The sequence below is a fragment of the Nothoprocta perdicaria genome, unplaced genomic scaffold (genome assembly GCF_003342845.1).
Source record: "Nothoprocta perdicaria isolate Ctin4 unplaced genomic scaffold, notPer1 scaffold_21, whole genome shotgun sequence".
Taxonomy (NCBI): Eukaryota; Metazoa; Chordata; class Aves; order Tinamiformes; family Tinamidae; genus Nothoprocta; species Nothoprocta perdicaria.
The window spans coordinates 5,363,933-5,386,342 of record NW_020455316.1 but is presented as its reverse complement, the minus strand read 5'-3'; positions in this window follow the sequence as shown (position 1 = coordinate 5,386,342).

Sequence of the window (22,410 nt, the reverse complement as noted above, 5' to 3'; positions counted from 1 at the left end):
CTTATGAATATCATTAGGTATTCATAAAACATTAGTTTTGGTCTGATATTTCTTAATATTTAGAATGTTGAGAGAATGTTCAATTCTTTCAGCATTCCATGGTGGGAAGCAAATAAGGAGAGTTTATATTAATTGCTATTTATAGTATGCTGTCATATCATCCTAGTTTTTGCCAAAATGGGTAGTAATGATCACTGCATCCAGGCATATCAAGGGTGTTCTTCTAAAAGAAGAAAAGCTCATGCTATTGCCTTGGTATGGTGACTGAATATTTTTGTGGGTCAGGCCTTGTTTAGTCAGATTAAGCCTGTGATACTGCAAGTAGATTGACACAGGTAATCTCTCTCTTTCTACAAGGAGTTTATGTTATGATCATTCTGTTTTTTCATGAGTTTTGGACCATCTGCGAAAAAATCTGCAGAAACTGACTGAGTTGTTCAAGACTCATTTCCAAGTAGTTAAGGAGCAGATTTTTTCCTGTTTTTCCAGATCTCTGAAGTAATCTTACCCTGACTTGGGCTGGTATTGCACCACTTCTTAGTCTTAAAACCAAATTATATTAAGTTCCTCCCCTAGTTCTGGTTTGGGTTTACCATTTTTCACATCCTTAGTTTGAAATATTTTTCTAATATATTCATATTTATTTCCAGGCATCCAGCCTACTTTGATTCTGGCCTTTGCATCTTTTTTTCCTTCTCTGTTTCAGTCCAACGTAAATGAATCCTTTTCAGCACACACAGTACCCTACTATTTATTTAAGACTGAAAGAAGGCAAGAAAGTAGTTTTCTCATGAAGTTTCTAGGACATCTCCAATTCTGTGGCATGTTCTGGCTGATTCCTAGGTATAGCCCAGCCATGTTCATTCGCAAAATAAGTTAGTGTGTATAGCTAATAAAACTTGTCTGCTAGTTACAAAACTTTGGTCTACTCACAGTCATATTTTAGGAATTATTTACTAGTGTGGATTTATGAATTATTTAATCACAAATAGAAATAAAGGCACAACATTTCATTCAAATAATTTTATAATCAACTTCTGTGTTGTCTAAATTTGCTCTTCTAGATATGTGCCCAGCCTGGCTCTTTGGAAACTAACAACATAGAAAATACCAAAAGAAAAGAAGAAGAGAGCTCTCTTGGTGCTTTGTTTCCAGAAAGACATATTGCTGTTTGTTGCTGGTTTAAAAGCTGGTGGATTCCGGAGTTCATGAGAGATGCTGTGTGCACTTATTTTGATGACAAACCTGAGTTTTACAGCTTAAGTTTGGATGCCTTCCTGTACTTTTTGTATAAAAATGTTAAGAGGGTTTATTTGTTACAGCAAATTAGCTGCCTCTTTACAGCCTGAGTAATCACGTTGAAGCCTGTGGATTTCTCACACGTCAGGAAGGATATTTGCCCAGTTTTTATGTATTATTCATTACCATGGGGTCCTGGCCCATGACTGTGATTCTGGGGTTCTGCAATAACAGACAAATATAATGGTTAGTAATGATTTTGCTCCTTGGATTGGAGATCTGTCTGACCTGCAATGTAACCAAATTCATCTTTCTTCTTTAAAATAATACTTAGATTTGAATTTTGTCACTATTTGCAGTGGAAATAGGTTGAACTCACATTTTATTGAAGGAACTAAAACTGTCACTATCAAAAGGTGATTCTATCTTCAAGACTTTCCTCATTGTGAGGGATGAAAATGACCATGTTACAAAAAAGTCTTAAGATTCTAGTCAGTGGAGTTGGAATCGCAAGGTGGGTGTTTAGGCATTAATTCATCTATTGGGGTTTATACAATCTAAGTTAGGTATGCAAGCTCCATCTGGAGCATTTCAAGAGGATTTTGCCCCAAGGATCTCAGCTTCAAGGATTTTCCCAGCCCACTCCAACTGTTACTGGGGAATACAACAAGAAACATTGAAGATGTGACCTTTATATTCTGCCTCTGCCTTGGACACCTTATCAAAGAAGTCATAAAATTATTCTCCTACAGTTGAGGTACTCCTCAAAAGTAAGGATGTCACTTTCAATATGCAACAGAAAGAGGTTGTCCTTCTGCAATTGCTAAGCATGGGAAACACTCAGCAGCAAGGGAAGCTCTTGCCATCAGTGGGCAAGAGAGAGTCCTAATCCCAAAGCTGCTGGATACTGAGAGATACAAAGATGTTCTCTCAGTTCCTGTTCTCCATTACGGGACTGTATCTCCATTACAGGACAGTATCAATCAGAGAGATGGACAGATGTCTATCTGAGAAGTTATAGCATTTGCCAGAGGGTTCAAGAGTTCCCAAGCTCTAGCCCTTCTGCCACCAAATAATAAGCATTCAGCAGGGTAAAGTTTGGAGCACTGGTTCTCCCTTTCCACTGGATAGTGTTTTTAATCATTATCTTTAGGGTCAGAAACTTGTTAAGAACATCATCAGAGACAAGGGCAGTTGTCTCTTTTTTGGAGTAAGAGCAATGGACCTTTTTGGAGTAAGATGGACAATGAGAGAGGAGCCCCAATTTAATTTAATAAAAAGTTAATTTCAACTGACATCCTTCCAATTCCCCTCTCTCTTCTGCCTCAGTAGCATATACTCTAGCTCTGTAATTAGTGCACTCCTGAAGAACTGAACTGTGATTTTAGATGCTAGATAAAGATATCCCACAATCTAGATGAGTTCCAGTTAAAAAAAAAAAGATGCAGCTTCTTTACTTTGACTTTTTTTGTTGGGAAGCTCTGGGAATGCTGCCAGAAAAGGCTCCTCATGACACAGGCAGGACAAATATTGGATTTGTGAAACCTAGCTAGCATTGCCTCAGTCCTAAAAGATAACTTGTGGAGACACTCCAGGACAGAGTTTGGAATGCCTAGTATATTCTGACATAAAATAAACAGAAAAATCGGTGTGTGGAAGAACTAGGAAGAGCTATGCAATGATTTTGTGGCCTGGCAGTTTCAGCAGGGGTACGTCACAAGGTAAGTTAAGTCCTAGATCTTCCTCTGAAATCTATTCTAGTCCCCTACACTGCTTTTTTCCAAGAGGCCTCAGGCCTGCATCATAGATCTTGGAAATCTGGCCATGGGTCTTTCCTGTGAGTTTCTAACTGTGCAATTCCTACCACATATATATATGTCTCAGAGAATTTGATGGTGTTGCAAAACTTTTCTGCTCCTCCTTCCTGCCTTTTATTGTGATAAGTAAAACAACTGTTATATTTGAAGAACTCAGAATATTTTTTGCACCTTTCTTATGTTAAATTTCCTTTTCTAGACTTCCCTAGATTTGTTCAAATGTAGTGACAATGTCTGCAAGATAGCTTTTCTTCATTTTAATATGTTTAGCAGACTAAAGGTTTTAGCTGTTCTGTCAGTTTGCTATGCCAGCCACTCTAATAATTTTACCTCATGGTATGAAGAATGCGTATGACGGAGGATGCTTAAGAAAGCTCTGAGGCTCTCTTTGGCTGCCACAGCATTGAAGACTGAAATGGATATTACGATGCCTTGGCTGAAGAACAAGAAAAATTTAATTCATCCATCTATGACACTCCACCCCTCAGAACAGGTGAACAGAAATTGAAAAATGAATTGGCTAAGAAGCTAAGGGTGTGTGTTCATGTGAAGTATTAGTTGTTGCTTACATAAAACAGCAAGTTTTACAAACAGTTCTTACATGTTCTTGTTTCCATTCCCCCTTTCTTCCTCTTTCTCTCAAAGCAGGAGTATGCTGTATGAATTGTATGAATTGTATGAATTGTATGAATTGTATGAATTATACTTTCGAGAAAAATAATTCATTTCCTTGCTACTGCTTAGGATAGCACAACTGGATACTCCTCCAGGCCACAGGTCTTGGAACAAAGCCACAACCTAGTCCTTATTAGTAGAGAAAATCTGTCTGTTAGCTTTTAGAGCATTTCCTACAGTTATGTCATGAAATCTTGCATCAATAGCTCTTCATCTGAAAACAACATAAACATACCTAATGAACTGAGAGCCAAGAGTGTAGAAAACTGAAGGTGGGAGAAAGGAAACCAAGTTAGTGTTGCAGATGCATTTAATTTCTTCAAAAATGGCCTAAATAWGAAAATCCTCAGCTCCTCTCCTTACCAAGAAGAACAGATCCTAGGACTTTTTGCAAGTACAAATGGATCTCAGGAGGTCTCTAGTCCAACTCTCTGTTCAAAGCATGGTTAGCTATAAAGTTCTGAAAGCCCATGAAAAGAAAGAAAAGACAAGAGAATCAAGTTGGGTTTTGATACTCAGATGAAGGTATCAACCCCTCAAACCAACAATGCATATAAGCTTATTTATAAGCGGGGTAATGATCCACTTATTAGTATAAGAGCACAAAGGAGAAGCCTAATGTGTAGAACTTCTGAGCTGAAGTCTGTTACAGTCTGTTGAAACGTTTGCCCTGAAGTCAGTGAACTCTGGATCAGCCCCCAGTTTGTTGGTGGGAGGAAACAACAAATTAAGGAGTGGCTGAACAGTGAACTCTGTGGCAGATTTTCAGCATCGTTGTTACATGGAGTGCAGAGTCTAATCTCCACTCTCATTCCATGCACGTGGAAAGATGCAATGCAGAGGTACTTCCTCTCAACAGAGAGAAGGAGCTAGCTCTGCAGCTGCAGTGTGGAGTACATATTTCCTATTCTGGGGGTATCCAACAATTCTTCATTGAATTTCATAGGGTCAGACTGTTCCTCTAGCCTGTTTAGGTCCTTCTGAAGGTCCCCTTGCCCTTGAGCAGAGCAGCTGGTCCCCTGTTCTTGGTGTCATCTGCAAACCTAATAAGAGTACTTTCTGTCACATCTTCTAGATCATAGATAAACATGTTAAACAGGACTGGTCCCAGTACAGACCTSTTGGTATTCACCTGACACTTGCCTCCAGGTAGAGTATGACCCATTAACAACTACTCTCTGAGCCCAACATTTTTTTCTAATACATTTTCTTTTCTCCCATCCAGACCTTAATAGCCAAAATTAGATACAAGTGTATTGCGGAGACTGTGCCAAAAACTGTGCTAATATGAAGGCAAGTGGTAGCTACTGCCCTTCTCTCAATTGCATCTCCAGTCAGTTATAGGAGGCCATCAGGTCAGACAACCAAGATTTACTCTCACTAAATTCAAGCTCTCTGTTCCCAGTCACCTTCTTCTCCTTTGTGTGCCCAGAAATGTTTTCCAAAAGTATTAGAAGTAGATACCTCTATCTTTGTTTTGTTGGTGACAGTTTCATGAGTCTACTAGCAAATGTTCATAAACATCTTTTTTGCAATGAAGAGATCATGATAAACTTCATAAACTACTGCCTGAGATATCTGTTGAAAGGCGAGTGCTGCTGTGTTCCATAAATCATCCTTCACTTTAAGACAGTCAGAAGAATCTTAGCATGTCAGCGACTTCTCTTCAGAGGCTGCCACAATCAAATCTACAGTATTGTCACTGCAAAATAAATATTTAAAAGTTTCAGCCTTATTTTGCTCTTATGGTTAGCGATTCCATTGCCGCAGAATGATGACATAACGTTGCATGTAAAATAGAGTATGACCACATCTGTTACTGTATCAAAGTCATATGTCTTAGAGTATCACCACAGAAATTTCATAGACTAATACAAAGATACATACTGCTTTGCCATCATGTTAGTACTAGTCGTACTCTGACATAATTTTATAGCCTCTTTTTCCCACCAGTGTTTCAAGTCTGGTATTCATGCAGCAATTTGGGGCATACTTTGGTAATGATGTAGGTTTATGAAGACCGTAACATGGATGATTCATGCAAAGCTTTTTTTTTTTTTTTTTTATTTCTTCATGACTTCTGGCAGAACTTCCAAAACCAACCACTAATATAACATAAATATAGAGGATACTTTTCTATTTCTAGAGGCAAATGTATTTGAAATGGGGCTTTATTTTAGTACTTCAAGGGCTGCCAGCACATACACATGTCCTACCATCTGGGGTCATATTCACTTGGAAAGCAAATTAGTGTCCATTTACAGGAATGACTTTTTTTTTTTTTTTTTTTTTTTTTTTTTTGGCATATGCTAGTCCCTACTTTCCCACACACAGAGATGTTTTGTTTTTAACAATGATCATTTAACTCCAAGAAAGGTCTACATTTCTAGCAACAATAAGATCCAAAGAGAGAGCTCCCATTTAAATGGCTGAAAGTACTCAGTGAAAGACGGGGAAACCCTCTCTGTAATGAAACCCTCCCTAGAGATGAGGGAGGTTTGGCAAGCCAGAGAGACAGACAGAGCAGTTTCCTCTGCTTGAGCAATTCAGTCCTTTTAGTGGGGAATGCATAAATACCTACCCTGGACTGGTGCACATGCATCACATACCTGCTGACACCAAAATGTATTCAGACACCCAGTGCTGGTCCACTCATGAGAATGTGCCTTAGCAGAGGATCATTTCAGAGGATTTTAAGCCTCTTTTTTTTGTGTCCTGTGTCCCTMAGGCTAGAGCCACCCCTGGTTTTGAGCGAAGTGTTTGGCAAGACAGTAAGTGCTGAAGGGATGAGTGAAGGACTGACAAGAGACCAAAATACTTTCTCTCAGATGATGGGTACCTCACCAAAGTCTTGCCCTTTGCTTGGTGCTCCAAAGAGGAGAGGATCCATGATCTACACCACTAAAACCAAGGGTAAGAAGAAGGGTGTGTTAGACGTGCCATGGCAGGGCAAGTACTGGCTGTGCCCTTGCCCACTGTCAGAAGGATTGACCTGGGCACCAGGGGAAGCAAGGAAAGGACTTTAACCCAGCTTGGCTTAAAGTCTGTGACCACAAAAAATCTTCTCCGGATGGCTTAGATAAGGGTCTGCCACATACCCTCATTAGGAAATCATGCCTGTACACAGGTGCTGTGACTTCTCCATTGTGGATTGCCTTGCTCCTTCATGGAACATTTCCGTGCTGTGAATTCTCCTCCTGTGCTGGCGCTGGATTGAGTAACACGAGAAGCCAGGAGCCCAGTGGTTAGCTAACTGCTCACAGGTGTGGGCTGTGCAGGTTCAAGCCCTCTCCCTTGCTGGTTTAGTCTGAGTAGYTGAAACTTTGCTATCCTATGAAGCAGATGACTGTCCTGCTGCAAGCTTCTCTGGGATATTCTCTAACGCTTCTCTTGGAGAGGTGGATTCTTAAATGCTTGCAGTGGGGATTAAACATGAGTCTCCTGTGTTCTGACAGATACCTTCATTGGTGGGCAATCTGGCTTCTCTGTGTGGCCCCATGTTTTTACAGATATAAACTAGATATGCAAGGGCCCGAGCAGCCAAGAGACTTAAGATCCCTCTGCCTAAAATTAAATTAATCACATTCCTGTCTGTAAACTATCGAATGTGAGCTTTCCCACAAAGATTTTTGTGAATATTGGCTCAAATATGGCATGCTCAGATTGAGAGTTTCACAGATAGGTTGTAAGTGTAAACCTGGAACTGAGAACAAATACAGGCCCTGTTCACCAAGCCACCATCTGCTCTTTATTTAAGTTGCTTCAAAAACAAATGCTTATTCCATGCTGCCTGCAGTACGTGATCTGATTAACATAAGTAAAATAAATCTTTTAATAAATTTGCAAGTACTATCAGGACATGCCTATATAAAATATTCATGAGTACATAGTCCTTTGTCATAAACCTGGCTTCTTGCTATTCCTCCCCTTGTTCATCACTTGCACCCACTGCATCCCACGTAGCAGAAGCTTCAGAGCTGTTGAAGCATCCATCTCTCAATCAGCCTCTGCACTTCCAGTGAGATGGCTGCATTCTGACTCTTCTTGACCCTCTTTCCCTGTCCCCCAGCCTCATGTTGTCACCAGCCAGGGGACGCTCCTCTGGAGGACCACTTAGCTCTTAGTACAGCTGGATCGTCTTGTGGTACCCCTCTTTCCTCTTTGAAGATTTTCAGAGGAAATCCATGTTGACTTCTAATTTAGGATCCTTTGGTTAGCCAAAATGAATCTGGGCCCTCGAGAGAACTAAAGTATCTAAGCTTTTGAGGATTTGAGCCTAATGTCTTTGGACAAGGAGAGATGTCAACTCTTTTCTATTYGCCTTTAATGCCTGACAAATTTCTGGATGCTATTTAAAAATAATAATCTCTGGTAATGACTCATTTATAGGAGTTATTACTTTCCTCTGGCTTTCTTTTAACAGAGTTAGAGATAAGAACAAAACTGGGTTATAATATTTCTATAAAACAATATTGTTTTTAATTGCATTTTTAAAGCCAACAAACCCAGAAAGTCTGATGTTACATTTTAATTTGAWCTTCATGTATTAACAGAATTAGGTACAAATCAGAGTTTAACATCTTGAATTTATTAATATTTTTGCATTCCTTTTTACTTACTTAAGGATCTTTTGGGCTAACCATGTAGAACTGAAATGGTGAATTAAAAATTATGTAGAAACCTACAGTATGGCAAATAAGTGCCCATTATTAGATAAGAAAACCAAGCCCACAGAAAGAATATATTTTTGCAGAGAGATGTTTGTCTTTATAGAAGTGCCTCTTTTGACCTGCTGGTTTGGTGGATAAATGCTCATTTAAAACAAAAGATAGATGAAATAGGTTCTCACTAATCTTGCACAAGCATTTAAAACAGCTGTTGCTATGGGAAATGCATTTCCACTGTAAGTCTCCTGAATATTACATGATGATATTAATCCTTCCCTTATGCACAAATTCAGAAAAAAAGAAAGGTGACTTTTTTTTTTAATGTCTGTCCTATACTTTCTGGACTCTGCTGTATTTTCARTCGGAGAAGTACTGATTTATTTTTACAGCTTTTTATTCTATAGAGCACTATGCATCTTTTAAAGACTCAGTCTCACTTTCTTATAAATATTCAACTTACATTTGAAATTACTAACTAAAAAGCAAAGAAATTACTAAATAAAAAGCAAGTAAAATCAGTACCAATTTGGCTAAACTTTCATGCTATTGTTATGTTTCTACAGAAATATCAGCCAAATTTCCCAGGTGTGGTTTCTACACCTTTCAGATAGCATCAAAAAGTCTCTGCATTAGAATAAGGCATACGCATATAGTAATGGTTACTAGGAAAAGAAAAAAAAAAAAAGAAAAGAAAAAAAATGCTGCAAATTCATCCAAAAGAAACAATATTAAGGATATGGTATGAGACAGAATTTTGGATGTGCTCTAAGCAACTTTTCATCAAGATGGTTTTCTGAAGAGAAACACTTTCCAATGTTGCTCCTCTTTCTTTATAAATGAGCTAACCTCAGACATTACCAAGCACCCAAACAACTGGCTGTTTCAGACTTGCAGTACATTAATAAATGATGATGTTTATGAAAGATATTGCAGACATTTTTCCAAAGGCTGTGGAGAGCCCAATAAAAAAGAGAAGTCCAGAAAGAGGTCTCTAAGATCTTCAGCTTTTTGAGGGATAAGGATATATAAGCCTAAYATAGGAAGAACACTATGGGTGGGAAGACCACTGCATTCAATCTGTCCTAGGGAAGGGACAGATATCGTGAGAGTAGGCACTCAAGCTGCCTGATCTGGTGGCACTATATTTGTTTATTTATTTATATGTCATGGCTGTTTTTTTTTTTTGAGCAGTAGCTCAGCAGAAGGTTGTTAAATACAAATAAAATTAGAAAAATATGAAAATCCTCCAGTGAAGAGTCTAACCAGCAGCACAAGCACATAAGAAGATACACAGGAACAGGCTGTGTAGCATTTTGGTGGTCTCTCAGTAGAGAGGGTAACACAAAATTTCACGCACTCGTTGTTTATGATCTCACACGGCTTTTAGGAAGATTTCAGCTGACATAATATATTTATGGAGTTAGACTCCATAGTATATTAGTTATTATATAGTATATTAGTTAGTATATTATGGAGTTAATAATATATTATTATGGAGTTAGTGTATGAAGATATCAAAATACTGTCACGCCTCAGTTGACTGCTCTGATGGGGCATCTGGGATGTGCAGTGTGTATGAATATACAGAGTAGACAAGCAGCAGAGTGCACACATATGCGTGTGCACATTCACATAGGCATTAAATGCTGTTTATAGCTTTCTGCCTTGGCCAGTGATATGATCTAGTGAAATACTTTCATCACCTCTGTGCTCAGGTGTGTGAAGACAAAGAAAAAGGGAGAAAAAGGCACAGCTGCTGGCTGATTTCCTGCCTTTCTGCTGACCAAAGTATGCTTGCTGGTTGCCTCTACACGTCCTTGTTCCACTCCCAGCTGCCTGCAGGCTCTGAGCTCTACTCTTTGCAGCCTTAATCACATATTTCTCCTAGATACTTTGACATGATGACCTATTCCAACTGTTATTGATACTGTTCTGACAAGTTTGAAGAGATGATTTCAGAGTGTCTTTAATGGGTTTTCAGGAACATTCATTTGTCACTAACATTGGCAACAAACATTTTTAAGAGGTTTAGGTTCTTTTTTCTATAGCTGTATGTCCAGACCAGCATAAATGTGAGCTTTCCGAGGGTAACTAGTCTGGAGAGATTGCTATGAAATTGATCTCAGTGTTTGTTCAACATTCATGCCAGTGTATGATGTCCAGAATCTGAAATAAGCAGACGTGATAAAAAAAAGTCCAAGCTGTTGGATTTGGCAACTCTGTGGATTCCAAAGATCCAATTTACAGATCTGAGGATAAATTTTTGTTATTGTACATGACATACAGTTTGGGCATTGTTTGTTCTTCATTCCAATGGTAATATTGCAAGTGACCAAAAAATGTATTTTTTGAAAAGAAAAGAGACATTTCATCATTGATTATATAGCATGTATAAAATATATGTRTTTTAAAATTGTTAACACTTTACATTTGATATTTGCCCTGCACTAATTCAGGATGTTGCCTGCGAAGTCATTCAAAAGGAAGATGTGATAGACTGAAAAATRTATATGAAGTATTTTGTGTAGATTCTTTGCTCTTGTTCACTGGCCTGAAAACAGCCTACTCAGTATGCAGGAGATATAGGGAGAAGAGAAGCAGTACAAGGCAGAAGTCATCTGTAATCTTGTAAGACAGCAAACCTATCACAGGTGACAATTTGTCAATAAGCCCTGACGCAAAGAGTTGGTAAAAGAAAAAAACTGATGCTATTACTGTACAAGAAAACAGGGGGCTAGCAGATATGCAGCTTGAAGCAATACAGCTTATATAAATATGAAAGTAGAAAACAAATGCCTGAACTGAGGCAGGTGCCCTTTTAATTCTATTCCTTCTCTTGAGAAAAATATCAGGCTAAATTAAACCCTGTTGTAACTCCAACAAAGTCAGTGGAGTTACACTCAGGAWAAGAATAAATTGCTGCCATAAATCATTGAAATCAGTGACAATTGTTCAGGTTCAAGCTAGAAATTAGTCTGACCCATTACAACAGTAATTCTTTGACATCTAAAGCTAAATTTAATTCCTCTTTTCTATGTAAGAGCTAAACTTGAGCTTAACTTGAGCTTTGGTGTATAAAGACTTGCCTATATCCTGGAAAATCTGACTCTAAGCCTTCCATTTAGGCATATCCAGTTCCATGCTACCCACCTGTGTGCATTGGAAAGAGGGGCTTTTCGAGGCAAGGAGAAGGTCCTCCCTCTACTGATCATCAAACCCTGACGACTGTGCTGTGCTGAGTGCAAATGACAGCCTTGCTCACAGCTGATGTATTTCTAAGCCCCTCAAGGAAAATTCAAAATACACAAAGATGAATGTACAGATGAAAAAGTGGAGAGGGAATAAGGAAAAGGAATTTTATTTGCTGWCTCAGACTTCTCGCAACAAAGCAGTTAACAAGCAACTAAGCAATGTAGATAATGGCAGGCATTTTGCATTTCAGACAAGTATTTTAATGGGTAGGATCACTCTAATATTGCTTGCTCTTGTACCTTGCTTAGTTTTGTTGCCATGGCTGTCTCCTAGAAACAAAAGCAAAGACCATATCTGCTCTTTGGCACTGGTGAGAAATATTATATGGACAGGGCAATGGCAGTTGACTCCTTAGATGGAGAGTGGGATCAGAACCATGAGTTTTCTCATGTTTTCCCCTTAACTTTTATATCAGAAACCTTTGAAAATATTCCAGAGTTGCAAAGTTTTATTTTTCCTGTTGGACATAGGGAAGAGAGATAGATATGCTCTCCATATCCAGCTTTGCTTTTTCATATGACAAGTTTCCCTTGACAAGTTTCTCTTTTTTGAAAAGGACATTTTAAGCAAACAATTACTGATTTTCCAGTCTGAAACAATACTCACTTGGCACTTGCTTGTAATATGCAAGGTATATTATAAGCAGAAGAAGAGCAGCTTGTTYTCCTAATCTTATTTCTCTTCAAAGAAGAACTGACTTTAGAAGTAGGAGTTTTCTTGTTCTTCAATGATTTAGCATCAACTACTTTCACAAAGGAAAAATGGTATTTTGAAACAGCGACTGCCAAAATTTTCTAATGAAAATTCAGCTTCCAGATCTGACATCCATTTCTCTCTGGCACCCCAAATAATCACATTAATGATTGTGTTTCTATTAGACTGGTGATCTCTGATGTAGTTGCAGTGACTCTACATGGGGAGTAAGCTTCCTCAAAGTTGGGAAGCAATTAGGTTTTCATTATGGTAAGGGGCAAATTTTCCAAACCAAGGGACTATTCAGCACCCAGTCCCACTAGCAAAGGCCTGAGATCAAATTTACATTCCTGGCTTTGAAAATTGACTTTACTAAGAACACTTAGCAGTAATTGCTACCAGCTCAGACCTTTAGACCAGATAGCACTGACACACTGTTAGTGTGTCTACCTTTTAAAGCAACTTTAGAGAAACAAGTATAACAAACTTTTTGATATAGCCTTTGCCTTTTATCAAGAATAATGTAGCAGAAGCAAACTGAGATCAGGTACCTGCTTTTATGAGTCTGCATATATAAGATTACAAGTTAAGATAATTCATTTTGTTGTCTATTAAAAACTCTGCGCAGATTTGAAAGGCTTCATTTACAACCCAGCTACAGAGTCAAAGTTTTATTTTCTAGCATAAGCCTCACTGTTAATCAGAGCTAGATGCACCATCTTCAAAGAGCTTATAAAATGATACCATAAAAATATGAATCAAATACCAAAGTTCACACAGAAGAACCAGATTCAGAAATAAATCATTCCAACATGCATGGTATATGGTACTGCCAATGTAAATCTATGCAGTAGGTCACCACAGTGAAATCCAAGGTGGTAAAGTCAAATTCTTGCTTTATATGTTTTTATAAAAGCATAACTATCTGGTTGCACAGTGTTCTGAGGTAACAGAAAAATGTATCTTTAATATTGTATAATATGACAATTTAATACTGCAAAATAAGACAGATTGCTGCTGATATTGAGATGTGCATAATGAATTGTATAAGGAAGTTCTCTAATTTACTCTGTTCAGTCCTTCAGGATCTCATTTGGCTCTTTGTTTGCCATGGCCAGTATTCACTTGCTGGGCAGCCTGCCTGTCTTCAAAGGAATTAAAATAAAGAAAACATAACATTAAAGGTCATGCTCTAGAAGGACAACCGAGTTTTAGAGGACATTATTTATGTTAGGACTAGACAGAAGCAGCATTTTTTTTTTTTAATCCTCTGCACTTTAATTTATACAGACACAAAGATTTAGATTTTTTTTAAATTGTTTTTCATTATTCATATTAGTTTCACCTCATATTTCTCTAATCTTCAACTAAGCAAAATCTAGTCTGTTTCAGGTCCATATTTTTACAGTAAAGCAAAGTAAGGATATATGTGAGTTGTAAACATTGAAATGCTAACCAGCCAAGAGAACACTCATTAAAAAAAAATGCAATGTTTATTAAAGAATTCAAACATACATTTGTCTAGGTTTTGTAAAAATCTTATGCAGCTGGCAGATCCTGAGCTGGCTGAGATGCAGTAGTCTGTGGTGGTGTTCATAGAATGATTAGACCTGGTCTCATGTAGAGTGATTGCAGTTCCTGTATCAACATTTGCTCTTCACTTCTCTTTATCTTAAATGTCGGACAGGTATCATAGAAAAACTCCTCAGTGCTCATCATTGTTATTTTAAATATTTTCCTCCCTACCTGACCCCCCCAAAGAAAAGAGATGAGGCGAATTTCAAACAGATTGACTAGAGAGAAGATGTTTCAAACAAAGGCTATGAATATTACTGTGAACAAAAGCATTCATGAATATTACTGTGAACAGAAGCATTCATGCTGACCTGGATTTTTGTCACAGTCTGGTGTGTTCAGTCTTTGGAAGAATGAACTCACTGGGGATATCAAGGAGCTATCAAGGATCCTAAAACAATGTTAGGCTTATTTAATATCACTGAAGTATTCAAAATATTATATTGTGGCACTTTGTTGTCATTAGCATTGACCATTGACTTTTGCAAATGAACATCATTAAATATTGTTACAAGGAGATAACAATATTTTGATACTGAAGTATTTTACTTCCCTGAGTGATGCACAGATGAATAGGAGATGTTGAKGCATAGAGATTATATTCTCAGCATTTTTTCACTCCTAACTTCTTAGTAGGTAAAAATGCATGCAATGTTGCCACTACAGTTTAAGTATTTAGTAATAATCCAAGATAAACCAATAAGAGCTGGAAAATCAGCACTTCTCAGATATGTTGTTTTAAAAGAGGGGAAAAAATTGTGCATGCTACTAAGATGAAATAAAAATGTCCTGTCATGTATGTAATAGATGGTGATGATATTAGCATAGCTATGTAAAAAGTTATCAGACTTGATTTCGTTCCTTTTACTTTACGCAACCCATTAAAAATAATTGTGAAGACATTATTCTTGAAAAGTTCATAGGAACTCTATTATGCAAATTTTAAGTACTGATATTATCATAATAGTGGCATTCACCAGATGTTTGAAAGTGTCAGGGGTTGAAGTCATAAACTACTTGTTTTATATTTATTTTGAAATTAATTTTGAAAATGTCTTGTGTACACAGTCCATGGCAAGTCACTCTCTCTGGTAGAGAAACAAAGAAAATTGAAATGCGAGCATATATTTTTGAGGGCAAATGCTTTGAGAATTTTGGCATTTCAAGATGATTTACATGGTTTGAAGGTCTTAGACTTCCATGGAAAAGGTTGGCTCCCTTGAATATCCTGGAAATTACCACAGTTTTCTGCATTATGCACATGCAGAAATAACTGAGTATGTGCTAACCTGATAGCTGCCTAAGAAATTCTTAACAGCTGGAGTCTGGGTGCCAGTTAAGCACTTTGGAGGACCACTCCTACAAATTAATATCAATCTTTCTGTGAGATGATGATCCAAGACAGCCTGAATACTTAGGCAGTCAGCTGAACTATAACAAATCATGATGCTGGAAGCCATTCAAAATCACAGAATCACAAAATCACAGAATATTGAAGGTTGGAAGGGACCTCTAGAGATCATCTAATCCAACCTTTTTGCCCAAGCAGGGACACCCAGAGCAAGGGGTACAGGGCGGCATCCAGGTGGGTTTGGAAGACCTCCAGAGAAGGAGACTCCACAGCCTCCCTGAGCAGCCTGTTCCAGTTTTATTTTTTTTCTAGTTCACTAAGGTGCTTTTAGGAGACTCCACTCCCACTAAAAGGGTCCTTCTACGCTCTCTGGTTTTCTGAACCTTAACCCTAACCCTAATTAGGAAGAAGGATTTCAGGCCAGCTTTCGCTCTGGGCAGCCAGGAGTTGCTCATTGCTAAAAGGACTCTGAACAGAGKTTTTTCTAGTTCACTCAGGTTCTTTTAGGAGACTCTTTCCACTCCCACTAAAACGGTGCTTCTACGCTCTCTGGTTTTCTGAACCCTAAAAGTATCTGAATAGTGTTTTCTGAACCCTAAGAAAAATTCAAAATAAAAATCCCTTCTATGAAATGAGGACCAAAAGAGAACACAGAACTTGTCCGTGATTAAACTTTTTTTCTCTCTTCCATCTACATTTTTCTAATCTGAGTTCAAATCGGATTTCATTTACCTTCCCTCCCCTCCTCTCCTTTCCTCAGTGCATATGTGGATTTTCACATGTGCTCATCACTTCAGTGACAAGTCCTTGAATATCAAGGAGTAAATCCAAATGGCTCACTCATTTCAGCAGTGCTGATTTATTATCAAAATCAAAACAAGTCTCTGCTTTGGGATGTTTCTCCTGCTTCTTCTCCTATTTCCTAGTGAGTTAGTTCTTCTTTCCCTATATTGGGGGAGGTAATCCCTCCTTTTCTGCATATTTTGACTTCTTTCTGCAGCTTTGCTGGTAATGACCTGAAGTCCAGGTTCTTGATGGAGCTGTTCTTTCAGGGAGCTTTCTCCATCCTGACTGAATTTTCCCCCCCCCTTTTTTTTTTTCACTATTACAGTCTAAATTTTTATTTTTTATTCCTTTTCCTTGACACTGGCAGAAGTTTCTAGCCTATATGTTATTTTTTTTGAGAGAAAGCATTTCCTTCTGCACATAAGTCTTACCACCTCCTTATGATTGCACTGAAGTGATATCTAGCAAATTCTGCCATGCATTTTATGAGTAGAAGTGCTTTTTATTGAAATGAATTTAATAGTAAGATCAAACTCTTAAAATGAGTCCTAACATAGTAGCTTGCAGACACTGAAGTAGGTACATTTTCACGCTTAAATTTCCCAAATGCAACTCTCTTTCTGTAGATCTGTAGAAATATTTTAATATTATTTCTGGAAAATAAAAAATGTTGTTTTTCAATTATGAGTTAAATTTTATAGCCAGGGCATAGTAACTATGTGGCAGGCAATGAACTCAAACTGTTTCATCTAGATCTGCATCATCCATAGATCTGTGAATAGAATAGAATAGAATAGAATAGAATAGAATAGAATAGAATAGAATAGAAATGCCAATTAGGATATTGGTAATCATCACTGAGTGCTATCATCTCTCATGAAGCAATAGTCCCTGCAGTGCTCATTGTGTGCACCTTAAAGAGTTTCTAAACTATCTCTTTAGAAAGAATAGCACGGAGGGTTTTGGCTTTGTTCATATCATTCCTAAGGAGCAGAGAGGAGTAAAGTCCTCCTAATAATCATAATACACAGAATTCTGTGTGCACTCTCAAATTTACCCATATAAAGTCACCTAATGAAACACCAGTGCCAGAGCATCTGGGCCTACGAGGACATTTGGGAATATGGGTCAACCAGCTGGAAAGCAGCTCCACAGAGAAGGACCTGGGAGTCCTGGTTGACACTAAGTTAACCATGAGGCAGCAGTGTGCCCTCGTGGCCAAGAAGGCCAATGGGATCCTGGCTGCATCAGGAGGAGTGTTGCCAGCAGGTCAAGGGAGGTGATTCTGCCCCTCTCCTCAGCTCTGGTGAGGCCGCACCTGGAGTACTGTGTGCAGTTCTGGGCTCCCCAGTATAAGAGGGACGTGGAGCTTCTCGAGAGGAGAAGTGACAAAGCGGAGAGTGACAAAGATGATTAATGGGCTGGAACATCTCTCGTATGAGGAGAGACTGAGTGAGCTGGGCCTGTTTTCTCTGGAGAAGAGAAGGCTGAGAGGGGATATGATTAACATGTATAAGTTCATGAAGGGAGAATGCAGGGAAGAAGGGGACAAGCTCTTTTCATTGGTGGCCAGYGATAGGACAACGGCAAATGGGCATAAGCTGAAACACAAGAAGTTCCATCTCCATGTGAGGAATAACTTCTTTCCTGTGAGGGTGACAGCCCTGAAACAGGCTGCCCAGGGAGGCTGTGGAGTCTCCTTCTCTGGAGATCTTCCCAACCCGCCTGGATGTCGCCCTGTGCCCCATGCTCTAGGTGTGTCTGCTTGAGCAGGAAGGTTGGACTAGATGATCTCTAGAGGTTCCTTCCAACCTTGAATATTCTGTGATTCTGTGATGTGTCCTGCAAGAAACCAGCCTTACTTGTACCTATTCTGAATTTGTAGAGTTCTTGTCTGCACAGACTACTTACATGCTCTTGAAAACGTTGAGTTTCACCTCAAAAGGGCAATGTAAATATACCACGCTAGCCCTGGTTTCTCTTTCCTTCTTTTCCTTAGTTACTCTATGTATCAATGTTAGGGGCAGAAAGTAAACCATTACAACCATTTGAGTAAATATAGCAGATGATGTTGCAAATGTTTGGATGGGAGAGTTTATGCTAACAAGAGTGAAAAAGGTCTATGATTTTTATAATTCTATTGCAACCTTGTGAGCAATATTTTCAAGCTAATTTAGTTTTCTGTCACAATGGTATCTTGAATGCTCACTGGTTTCAAAGTAGAAAAATTCCATGTAATAATTCATTGCAACTGTGCACACTTGAATGTTAACACAGTGCCTCCTGTTAGCTAGACTGTGCTGTCTACCAGCACATGTTCATATAACTTCTGCAGTTACCTACACAGGTTACTGTCATAGGAATTAGTAAGGATTCCTAGTACTTCAAACAGCATTGTCACTGCTGAAAATGAGAGCTATTGTCCTGCTCATGTCTCTTAAGTTTTGGTTGATTTTTCTCTAAGCATGTAAAGATCAGTCTTACCCATTTTCCCGGTCAAGCAGGGAAAGAAAACGGGGTGCTMCACACTGTGGTTAGGCAGAAGGAGCTCCACCATGGGTTATGCTTTCTGCACTGCTGCTCAGATAGCAAAAGAAAAAGACATTTTTTCCACCTAAGAAGCAAAAATATAGTTTCTCCAAAATTCAGGCATCTGTAGTAGCAGAAGCTGGACTTTCTCTGCATGGCTTCTCTCTGGGGAAGATGAATGAAGATGCCTTTAGTGAATCCATGGCGAAAAAAATCTAACAATTCTTTCCATTCATTCATCGACATGGAGAAGGAGAAACATTGCTTTATTCATTCAGTACGGCGTGACTTCAGTGAAAACAGGTAAAGTATCAGTCGTTTCCTTTTCTAACTGCATCTCATTCATCTTGTGGTTTGCTTATAACTATCTGAAAACATGTAACTTCCTTCATAGTATTTCATCAGCAAACATAAAAAATTCCTTTCTGAATSAAAGAAGAGTAATTTCAGCTACCATATACAGGTCTCTTGATATAGGATAAATCCTGGAATCCTGTGATCATAGGTTTCTGATTTTTTTTTGATTTATTTGCTCCTTTATGTAGCATGGTATTTAATTGGCAAAGCATTACAAGTCCTATATCCTTGTCTTTTGACTTTATTCTGGTTATTACAGAAAGCCTTAGACTGCTTTATCCTTCAAGAATAGATCTAGAATAAGCCACATCAGTGTGTCAAAAGCCAATGCTTTTTTTCTTTAAAATAGAGAAAGAGAACAAACCGGAGATTATTACATTGGTAGAAGTGTCAGAAAAATGTAAATGATGCATTCTAAATTACTGCTGTGAATATTGAGAAGAAAGCCCATAGCTAGAACAGACATTCCCTGCCACTCATATATCTACTTAGACAGTGCTTGACTAAACACACAAAAATGTTCGCTGTRTAATGGCACTATGTAATATTTTCCCTTGCTACTAATATATTTTGTCATGTTTCATGGTAGCAAATTAAATACCACACGTGTCTCAAACGTCTCAAACAATTAGAATTATCTTGGTCTTTCTTGCTACCTATCTGCTCATCTGTCGAGTAGAATCAGTTTGATGCTCATGAGAAGTGTCATGGGGTGGGGGATACAGTGAGGTAACCAAATCTCATAGAGGGGAAGTTGAAGCTTCCTCAGACTGTTGATTTCTGAATGGTAAAATTGCTTTTGGAGCATAGTGTGAATACTGTGACAGTTTTGGARCTTTTGCTGAGACTGCAAGTACGCAAGCACGTCAGAAAAGGCATCTGCTGTCTGGGACAAAAGCTCATGTAGATTTTTACAAGTCTGGAAGGACAATGCTGTACTAACCCTAACTGCATGTGGTCAGAGGCACCCTTCCAAATATAGTGTTAGTAGGTGTTGCAATAAATGATATTTCTTTACCATTATGCACAGAGATAATCCATCACGGAACAATCTCTCTGTTAATCCTCTGTGAGCCTGACCTTTTAAACACAAACCAGCCAAGTGGCCCAGATAATGCAATGCCTTGTCTGCAATGCAGCAAATATCATAAACTCCTGAGGCAATGGCTGTATTCTCACATCAAAGTGAAGGGCTTGCTTTATTTTCTTTTAGTTAATTCTCGCTCTGCATCTGTGCTGGCTGCGGTTGAATATTGACCGTGTGTTGCTGAGGAGTCTATTGGCAAGCCCCTCCGGCATTCAGGCACACCACAGTCAGGCAAAAATCTTGCTAGTACTTAAAAAAATGCTCACTTTGAAAACTGGAGTAAATAAAAATCACACCACAGTGTGATTACAAGAAAATTAATGGTGGTCTGAGTACATTGAGCTAAGTTCCTCCACTACTGCACGTCTCATCTAAGACAACATAGCAAGACCCTTGGTGCAGCCAGAGAGCCCTCTCTCCCCTGCGGGCCCACACAAAGCCTTCCCCTCTCCAATTTGGAGGAAGAAAAAGCAAATTTCAGGGCTGCTCATTAGAAAGACCAAATTACGGCTTGTCATGGGACTTGGTTAACTGGGTTCTACATTTTTTCTACACGCAGTCAATGTTACAGCCTAGTGACTCAGCAAACATGCATTTTTGATTTTGATTTGCTTCTATTGAGACAAAAACATGTGCTCGAGCACACCTGGGGAAGATACATTGCACCATGAAGCTCGTGTGTCCTGGGGTGCTTTCTGCATCCACATCTACATCCTGGGCACAGTGTAGATCCCCAAGCCTGGTGAGGGTCTTCCTCCTGCATGCCCAGGTGCATGGTCCCAGAAGGCACAGGAGGGACYGCATAACCTTCTGCTGGGCATCTGGGGCCAAGGACTGCAGGGAGCACTGGGGATCATCTCTGCCTTGGTGTCGTTAGAAAGCCAAGCAGAATCTATGCCTGGCACCGTGGGAGCAAACAGCACAGTATCAGCACACAGATGTTTGGGATGGGCTGCCCGTTCCCACCAAGGCACCCTTGCCAGCAAACACAGCACGGGTTGGTCTTCCTGATTCTTTTTGATGACCTAAAGATGGGTCTGAAAGGCCAATGTGTACGCAGTCGGGTGTGCACCCTACAGCTTTAGCATCGGCACACAAACTTGAAAAGAATCTATTTTTGTTTCTGCAGTCAGCATTGCTGCTCTGAAAGGTCAGTAAACACTAGCTATGGCTCAGTGCCAGCGAAGTCAGTGGGGATCCAAATAAAATCAGACAGGTTTTGAACAAGATACTGTATTTTATTGCTGTGTAACGATCCATGGCTGCATACATAGAGACAGCATAGGTTGTCAGCCAACTTCATGCATGACTCATTACCAGCTCTGAAAATACAGGTTTCTAGTTGGTGAGCTGACAGAGGCTGCTCCACTAAGAGGGGCCTCAGGGTGAGGACTGTCTGCGCTACCAAGTGTCTGACATCCCTCGGTCCATGGCACGCAGAGGCTCCATCCAACACAGAGCAAAGCCTAGGCGACACAGAGGAACCCTCCTACGCACACAGTCTGGAGCTGCTCTTGATAAATCCTGATCCAGTCAATCAGAATGGAACACTGGAACGTTTTGCACTGGAAGAAACTACAAAGCAAGTTTTCCCCTGGAAAGCGCTTGGGAGATTGCTAAGATACATTTTCTCTTAATAAAAACATTCTTTGCAACTTAAGTGCAGGTAATGCCATCATTAAATGAGGTCATTATTGCCATTTTAGTTGTGTAAGAGAGAACTGAATACCAAGAACATTTTTCCATGCATGAATCATGGAAGCTTGTTTTCAAGGAACTGGAAAAGGACTCCAAGATCTAGATTCAGTTCTTAGACTGTCTGCAAATTTCCTGCAACTTTTCACTCAGCTTTGTACCTCAGTTCTCCATTTCTGTAAGAAAAGAAATCAGTAAAAACTACTATACTTAGTCCCTACTCTGAAGAATTTACCAGATGTTTCATATTGGGATAAAAAAGGATGTGATGCTTCTAACAACATTGAGGTGTGGGAATCAAACCTAAGAAGTTCTCCCTTTTAAAATTTTCCTGTACTTTGAAGACTATTTCTCATGCATTGATAGTCACAACAGACATATTCGCTTCAGTTGCGGGAAATATTTAGCTGGAGAAATAGAAAGATGATAAGTTTCAGATTCACTTCAATGCCTACAGAGAGAGCAGCTGGCRTGCATGAACTAAAAAGAAATGAAGTGAAATCAGAAGTGAAATTTTTCTTCTACTGCTAGAAATTACAACTTACTCAATAATTTGACCMCTGGGAGGAGGATTTAACCCTAAACAAAAATATGACTAAAACTATCACTGAAAAAGAAACTTGGTGAACTGGACCAGCATCCATTTGCTCCATTACTTAATGCTGAAATAGCAACTGGTCTCACTGG